This window comes from Aptenodytes forsteri, unplaced genomic scaffold, assembly GCF_000699145.1.
Source record: "Aptenodytes forsteri isolate BGI_AS27 unplaced genomic scaffold, ASM69914v1 Scaffold193, whole genome shotgun sequence".
NCBI lineage: Eukaryota > Metazoa > Chordata > Aves > Sphenisciformes > Spheniscidae > Aptenodytes > Aptenodytes forsteri.
Window position 1 is genome coordinate 3,082,272 of NW_008795405.1, and position 9,052 is coordinate 3,091,323.

The window sequence follows — 9,052 nt, forward strand, 5'->3', positions numbered from 1 at the left end:
CTTCAGCACCACCCGCAGCTCCTGCCGGTCACTCCGCCTCCCTCCGAGCGCTACCCGGGTCCCTGGGGAGGAGAAGGATGTGCTTGGGGCTCCGAGGTCCTGACAAGTCCCACGGGGAGAGCAGGGGGGTGGGAAGGGACGTCCTGCCTGCTCCAGCCCGCAGAGCATCCTTCCTTCCCGCAATGTGGGTGAGGGCGGCAAGGCAAGGTTTCAGCATATCTCCTTGCTGCCTCAAAGCTGCCCCTGTTGGAACCAGCATCTGAGGCAAGGGGAAATTTGGAGGAGAGTCTCTGCAGGTTCAAAGGCTCCCTGGGTTTGCAGGGCACCTTTGCACAACAGCAGGTAGCTAGGAAAGGCTTTGAGCTGGGCAGGTGGCGCCCGGGCAGTATGACATGCTGGTAGAAGCTTTGCAGACATGTATGTGCTGTCTGATAGCTGCACACCTTCACCCCGCTCTGCCCACCCACGCAGTCCTTGTACTGTCTACACAGGCACTGTGCACAGCCTCTTACTCTCCTACACACCTACGTCCTGCACCCTCCCAGCTCTGATGACAAGCATCCCTGTCTCCCTCCACAGATGAGCCACCCATGACATGAGAAGGGGAGAGAAGAGGGCTGCTGGGCTGCAGCTTCGCCCCTCGAGACAGTCAAACTGTGTGCTGGTTACAAGTTAAAGAAAGATGGGTTTAACCTAATCTCAGGTCCTAGGCTTACTGGTCAACCCCTCAGCACAGCCAGTGACAGACTCTGCTTCTCCAAGAGAGACTCTCCCTTTGCCTGAAGGTACAGAGCAAAATTAAAGCATGTTTCATGTCTCAGCTTCTAGGGAGAGAGGCCTGGAGGAGAGAGTGGCTGTGTTTGTCTCCTGCATGTGCACTGGTGTGGAGGGTGGTGACAGCAACCGAGTGTTCGAGGGTTCTTTGTCAGAAATAACTTTTTCTCCCAGATAACTTTCATGATTCAACATTTCTGAGAAAAACAGTGGCAATAATAAAAGCAAGTGCAAACCAAGCCTGTAGGCACTGGATCTGCAGAGATGAACAACTACGAGACACCTTCGACAGAACTGGAGGGAAAGCAGCTCAGAACTGATCAAGCTTTACTCCCACCTCCCTCATTCTCCTGTCATGACTACTGAGAATAAAAATCCTCCAATATTCCCTCAACTCATCAATTTAAAGTAGACTGAGCCTTGCAATAGAGATACGTGACCCAGCCTGAATTTTATCTTTAAATAATCAGACAGTATTTTCTCCATATTTTAACAGCTTACATCAAAATAATTAAAAAAAAAAAAACAACAGAGAAACCTTTTCATGTCATGAAATGCTCCTAGACTGAAGGGACTGCATCTCATGAAAGACATTAATCTGCCTGCATAGGGAGCATCATAAGCTGTAGCCAAAGGGAAAGGGAGAGAGGGAGGAAGGGAGGGAGGGAGGAAGGAAGGATGGAAGGAAGGGAGGAAGGGAGGAAGGGAGGAAGGGAGGAAGGAGGAAAGGAAAGGAAAGGAAAGGAAAGGAAAGGAAAGGAAAGGAAAGGAAAGGAAAGGAAAGGAAAGGAAAGGAAAGGAAAGGAAAGGAAAGGAAAGGAAAGGAAAGGAAAGGAAAGGAAAGGAAAGGAATGGAAAGGAAAGGAAAGGAAAGGAAAGGAATGGAAAGGAAAGGAAAGGAAAGGAAAGGAAAGGAAAGGAAAGGAAAGGAAAGGAAAGGAAAGGAAAGGAAAGGAAAGGAAAGGAAAGGAAAGGAAAGGAAAGGAAAGGAAAGGAAAGGAAAGGAAAAAGGGAAAACGTGTTTTCCACTGGAATGGAAGAATGGTGGAGCATATTATCCCCCACATTCTCATTAAAATGCTCCTGCAGATTGATGCTTATGATTTGTCACTGTCAAAATACTGGCTTCATATTTTAGAATATAGTAAAAAAAATCCTCTTTCAGCGCTGTTGTGTTGATATGATGAGCTGTTGGCAGGACGGGGGAGAAGTTGTCTGGGGATGAATTTGCGTATGCACGTGCATGTGTATATAAGAGAGAGATGGGTAAATAAGGAGATTAGCACAGGGAGTAAGTGAATAATGAGAACAGTAGTTAATTTGGAGCAAGCATTAAAAAGTAACAATATTTAATGCAGGAATTTGATTTTCTCCTGCTGTAAAATCAGCATAACGAGATAATTTGGACATGTGGCACTCAGAAATAGTATCTCCTTTTTCTTTTTCTGGGGAGATAGAGTTTCCCTGGACAGAGTCTGGCTGTGACCCAGGAGATGGACCCATCCTGCTTTTTAACCACAGATAAATTACTTCACCCATGTGTCAGGATTTTCCTGTCTTTTGAATAGGATAGGGATTATGCTACATGCCTTTCTCTGGAAGACTTTGACATCTGGGCATGAGGAACACTTGTAAGAGCAATTTATTCTTGTTATTACCTGCTGTGCAGGTGTTCTCCAGAAATTAGCACAGCATTCCGCAGCCAGTCCCTCTCTCTCACCCCAGCCCTGATGTCACTGAGTCTCACCACTCCACTCTCCCCTGCTGGCCAGTTGTGTGGAGGGGCTTTCTCTGGTATGGACCCTTTCCCAGTACGTCCCTTTAGCAAGTGGGGTGGGAAGCCACTGGCATAGTCTGTACAGTTGTCAGCCAGCTGGTGTTTTCATCTTCTAGTTCAATAACCTGGGCTACAATTGATGATGACTGGCAGATGACAGTTTTGGTAGCTTGGTCCCTGGATCTCCTAGTTCCTTGTACTCAGACATTTTAAGCAGAATAAAATACAGTTCCAGTCAATGCCATGCTCTGGTACAGCCTGTTCAACATCTTTCAAGGTCTCACTTTAAATTGCATCCCAAATTATGTATCATTTCTTCCAACTCAAAATGTGCATTGCCTCAGACAGCCCCATTAGTTTAGCATTCAAGATACAGTCTGATGGTGATTCTTCTCTGAAATGAGTGAGTTAACCTCTGCTATTTGCTGTGATAGTTTGGAAGAAAAGAATGCTCTCTGTGGTAAACCTGGTGCTGCTTGCCTTAAATTATCACTTAAATACAAGCTTTATGAAGTTTTTGTGGGCTTTTTTTTTTCTTTTTCCAGTTAGTTAGCTTTCAAAATCTGAATGCCCACAATGCCTGGAGAGGTTTTCTGTTTGGTTAGGTAAAGTTGAATGGCCATGAAAAGTAGCAGGCGAGGCCTGATGTCTTCAATTTAGCAGCGAAACAAATATACCATGGTTGGCAGCAGAGCTGCATGTCTTTATGCTGACCAGCTTCAAATCTGCCTAGGTGGAGACATGAACACTGAGAGGAAAAGGGAGCTCAGTCCTTTCCTCATTCAGCTCTGGGTTATACTACTGAGGTTGTCAGGATGGACCTGATTTTCCCAAAACAGAAATCTAATGCTAAGCTCCTACTCATAGTGAGAAATTACCTTCAGAGGCCAACTCAACCATCTTTTCCAGTTCCTCCATATCCTCGGCCCTATCCCTTGCAGACAAGAGTCTGATCAGGTCCCGAAGATCTCTGGTGATGGAGATTCTCCACCACCCCCAGGGCAATCCATTCAGTTAATTGTTATCCTTTCAGAGTATTTCTTCATGCCTAACTTGACACTCCCTTGCAGCAGTCTAAGGCCTTAGTCCTTATCCCATGCCCAGTGGATACAGCGGAAGATGAATCCTTTCCTCTCTGCAGTCTTTTATGTACTTGAAAGTGGCTACCATGACTTCTCTAGATGAAGCCACCCTATTCCCTCAATCTTTCCTCTTGGGTTGAGTTTTGGAACCCTTTGAAAGAAAGACTGAAGCACCTGGGGTATTGTACCTATTGTCCAAGTACCCGAGAGCTGAGGGGCACCCAGTACTGAGGTCAGGCAGACTGACAGCATAGTTTTAGTAGCTGGGTTTTAATCATTTTGATGTAGATTGCCAGTTGTGCTGCATCAGTTGTGCCAGGGGTTTCAGTGAGGAGGACACTTATTAACAAGGGAAGAGATGGTAACTAAACGGTTGACAGATGGTCATGACTTTAGCACACCGTCAAGCACGTGCTGTATCTGAATTTATGACTTAAACTACTGAACCTCTTTTTCAGCTCCCATCTGGCCAATCTTCACCTGCCCTCCCCTTCTCCTTCCTTCAAGGACAGTGTTGAGAAAGAGAGCGGTTTTATACAGCCATACCTCCTGCCTCAGTGTGCCGAGCCTTCCCCAGGCTGATACAGCTGCTGTTTTCTCATTACAAACCTCCCAGCTTATCATTCAGTGTAGAACTAAGTGAGGAGGTAATGCTTGGTGTACAAGGTATTTATGCAGGGACGTTATGATTCAGATAGTGGCATACATTGAAAACTAATCCAGACAGTTCTAGGTAAATGAGTAAATAATCTGCCACCTAACGACATATCCATGGCTTGCTGTATCTTTGTATTTGAGAGACATTTTCAGGTCAATAAGCCATGTGAATGAAGAGGAGAAATGGAATTGAGGGGGGAAAAACGCACCTAGAACCCCACTCTTCAAAAGTGCTTCTTCTCCACCTTTCCCCGTGACATTCTTTAGCGAATGGGTTTCCAGCACTTCAGAAGGCAGAGTGAAAGGTTTATTGACCAAAGGTCAGTTGCCTCCAAATGAAGAATGAGCTGTTGAGTAGACTGTAAAAGATGTTTTATGTCTATCGAACAAAACCGACCTTCTGAATGTCTGAATAGCAACCCACTGCACAGACCGGGCTGTTTTCATTTCTGCCAAGACTCAGGAGGCCCCAGTAGCATGAGCACTAAGGGTATATTTAGACAAGGAAAAAACTGATTGCTTTCTAAGATGTGTCTTAGGGGTCTTCTAACTCACAGTATTTTTTTTTAAACAGGACTTGATGCCTAGGGTACAAGGAAGGCCATCCTTCAAAACATTAGCTGATTTGCTTTTCTATGCTCTACTTGAGTTGATGCTGGCTACCTGGGATTGCTTCTCCTCCTGCAACCAAGGAGCTGCCACGACAGCTATATTCCTCTGATGTTGGCGGTGACTAACAAGGGGAGTCCTACGACTGTGGGATACCAGCTGTTTACAGGCACTCAGCAAGGAATACAGAGCTCTTACCACAAAAAATCAGAGCAGTCACTAACATTGCCTCATCCTGTGTGAAAGTCCTTACGTGTGTCTCTGTCCTTCCTAGCCTATCTCCCTCATTCTTGGAGTTATATAAACATCTAAACATCTTTTGGGGAGCAGAGGAGAAAGACCAAGCAGCCAGCATGGTTCCAAGGAGCTGGGATATTGCATTGTTGATGATGCTCTGGGCTGTTCTAGCTGGCCTGTGCAACAAAGCACCAGGCCTGTTTGAAACAAGTCACAATTTATGGTGCGCCCTGCTGTATTAGGAAAGCTGTTGCAAAAATCAACATTTGACTCTTTTGCTGCTTGCTGGTGGTGTTGGGAAACAAACTCTTGCAGTCAAGAAAAGTTCAGTATGTCAGTGTGCCAGCAGGAAGAGAAAAAGTTGAGGTGGGAAGGGAGTGTTGCAGGAGGGAAGGCACTTATGGGCCTGAGCTCAGATCAGGGCTGTTGTCCCTGGCTGTGGTGCACCCACTCCTCCATCCCCCTGGCCCTGAAGGTGCCCCTGAGCCCTGTCCCCATAATGGTGTGGGGAGTCTTCCCCAAAGTGATCCAAGATGGTTCCCTTCAAGTGCCTACAACTGCCCCCTTCATCAAACCCTGCCCACAATACTAGCTCAGCACCAGAGGAATGGCTGAATGCTGTGGCAAAAACCCCTATAGAAAAAAAGCTCAGGCAGTGAAAAGAAAAGGAAGGACAAGAGAAGGGGGAAGTACTACAGGCATTTTTTCCTGCAAAGCTCTGAGCATCCTCTGCAGGTGTCTGGGTGCTCTTGAATTCCCATCACCCCCAGCAAGCTTCAGTATCGACATTATATCCTGACAACGAGGTGTCACCCTGGGACTTCATGGGAATCTTTTCCTTGCTTTCAAGATACTTTGGCTAGCAGGAAAAGTGCACAATAAAACATCTTTTTTTTGTTTCAGCTGACTGATTTGAAGCTCCTGAGCCATAAATCTCAAGCCAAGTGAGCAGTCCCATCACCCCCAGGTGAATATCACAGCGAGGAAAGGTATTGGACCGAGGTTCCTTTTGTTCTGCATCATTTCCAGGCAGGACACTGCGGGAGCAGAGCTCTTAAGGAGCAGAGAATTAAAATAATAAATGTAAATGGTGTTTATTGCAGGGGAGGATTAAACCCCAAAGTAACAGGCATGAATATGTGAGGGTGATCATCTGAAGCAATCTGCTGTCAGCAGGAGCAGCTACTGCTCCAGAAGTTGTGCACTGCCCTTTTTCACAGGGGTGGCATCTTCCTCCCCACCCCCAGCCAGCTGCCCAACCCTCAGCTGCTGTGCTCTGTTGCTCTTGAGCATTGTGTCACATTTATATTGGGCACATCAAGGAGCAAGAGCCCTGGTCTTCCCTTCTGTCTTTGAAGTGTCATGCACACCTAGGGAATCCTATAAATAATAGATAATAATAACACATGCACATATTCATAACCAAGTCACTGTTTACATAGTGAATATTCAGCACCCACCAGATGGTTCTTCTTTCACTGCCTCCAAAATGGAAATGACCAGTTACTAAAGATAAAATATTCCTTCCCTTTTGCTGCTTCCCTAGGGCTCCTACTTGTTGTTCTCTTGCAGAACTGCTGCTCCCTAGAGAAGGAAGCCTTTCAGCCTTGGAAACAGTGAAATCAGATCTGAAATATGAAATGTTTCAGCAGGAGCTGCAGATAAATGAACACAGTGTTAAATCAATTCCAGAAAATAGACTTGGATTAATCCTCCTGCATGCCGCAGCAGTGCTCTGGGAGAAGTGATCTCTCTCCCCGCCATCACATGGCTGCTGCCCCTGCCATCAAGATGCTCCTCCAGTGGGTCTGTAAGAGCAGTTCCTAAATTACTTTGGCTCTGCAACAATGCTAGCTATCAACTACTGCACTAGATGCACTGCACACAACCACTACCCCAGCCACACTGCAGGTGGCAATGATTTTAACTGACTAACTGTTTGCTACACAGAGGGTCAGATTCTGCCTACTTCATTTCCACCCACCCCAGTGGGTGCAGTTTCCATTTATGATTCCTTATGTAAAATGCACTAACAGCACCAGAAGCAGAGGCCAGGCCTCCAACCACCCAACTGCCAAGTCAAACACCATCTTGCTTCTTCCCCTTCTCTGTCCCCATGTGCCATATGTGCCCGGCTGCAAGTGAAGGGGCCGGTCCCGTCCCATCCCATCCCATCAGGTAACTTGGTATGAAAGACGCTGGGCTCAAACTCTGGCAGATTTAGGAGGAGCTAGAGCTCAGGCACTTCACTTTCTGAGCACACGTTTAAGCCCCAGATTTGGTGCAGAAGAAGGGTCATTATCCCTGCCAGCCGGGTGCCCATGTGGAGGGGATTCCCACGCTGACCCCTGAGTGGGTCAAGGTGCTTTCTGTGCAGCCCTGAGCTAGACATCTGTTCAGCCCCATCACCAGCCAGGGCATCCTCTGGGCAGCTCTCTGTCCCTACCAGTAGTGAACAGCATCTTTTCCTGGAGCAGATCTGGCTTGCTTTAACAGAAGAAATTCAAAGCCCTGTTCAGGAAGAGGATGAGAGGCAGAACCAGGTCCTCCTCTGAGGAGGCTGGAGGCAGCCCCATGTTTACCTGTTTCCAGCCCCCATGTGGCCTGGACTCCCAGGGGAGGCACCTCTTTCTTTGTGCCGGGAAGTGGGGGGGTGGTGGTGGAGATATCCCTACAGATGTTGGGAGCGAACACCAGGCCCCTGAGGCCAATACTCCTTTTGGGCTGGGTGGGGCTGAAGGGTAAACCTTGGTCCAGTAATATCATCTTCCTAAATGAGCCGAGGAAAAATAATTGAGATGCTACTTTCTTTTCTCAGCTGAAGGAAAAGAAAGCCACAATTTGATCATGGGTAGTTGTTTGCCAGATTCTAGGAACCAGCTGATGTATTTGGTATCAAACAAATTAAGCCTTCAGCACTGCTTTGAGTAAGCCCAAGGTTAAGCTGATGGCACCATATCAAGGGCAACCATACATCAGGCTACCTGAAGAGAGGACATGCTCCTGTCAGATGGTATATAAGCCCCCTTAGCCCCAAGCTTCTGGGCATCTCCAAAGGCTGATGATGGTCCAGGGCCTACAGAGCTGGTATGGTGTCTGCTGTGGGGATGGCACCTTTGGCCTTACTCTCCCTCCTCCTCATGGGGCACTGACTGAGTGAGGAAAACCCAACAGAGTACTGCAGTGGAGGAGCAGTGGACCTCCGCAGAGGAGGACTGCAGAGGACATCAGTGTAACCAGCAAGGAGGGAGGTGAATTATTCGCCTCTGAAGACCCAGTGAGGAGTTACGGGAGGAAACAGAAAAATGAGGAATAAATATGAGGGAGTAGTCCCACAGCAGTGAGACTTGGACTTTCTCCAGACTAGTCTTCACCTGCTTCTCTCAGATTCCTGTCTGGTGGATTTGGGGTAAGCATAGCCAGTGCCCATATTTCCAAAATGCCTGTCAGAAGCAGAAGCCAGGATCTGCTTCACTCACAGCTGGGGAAAGGGGGCTGCCCCATAGAGCTGGAGCGGGCAGTGAGCAGGCTGTGCCCAGGGAGCGGAGGGAGCAGCGGCTGCACAGTGGGGAGCGGTGGCACGATCACTTTGGGGGCTCCGAGGGGACCGGGGCCAGGGGGAGCCCTGGGGAGGGCTTGGGCAGGAGGGGCCCTGGCACGGTGTGGGGGGCAGGACTGAGAGGAGCTGGGAAACAGGAGCAGAAGAAATGGAGGTGTGTGGATGGAGGGGACTTCAGTGTGATGTGAAAGCTGGAAAGAACAAGGGTGGTTGAGCTCAGAAAGAGCCAGCGAGGGGTTGGGGTGAGCGCCGGAATGAGAGGGGCTCTGTGCAGGAGGCCCCGGCTTCCCAAGCACCCTCCCGACCCCGGCACTTCTCCTCGGACCTCCCCAGCTACCAGCACGGCCCCCCGCCCGG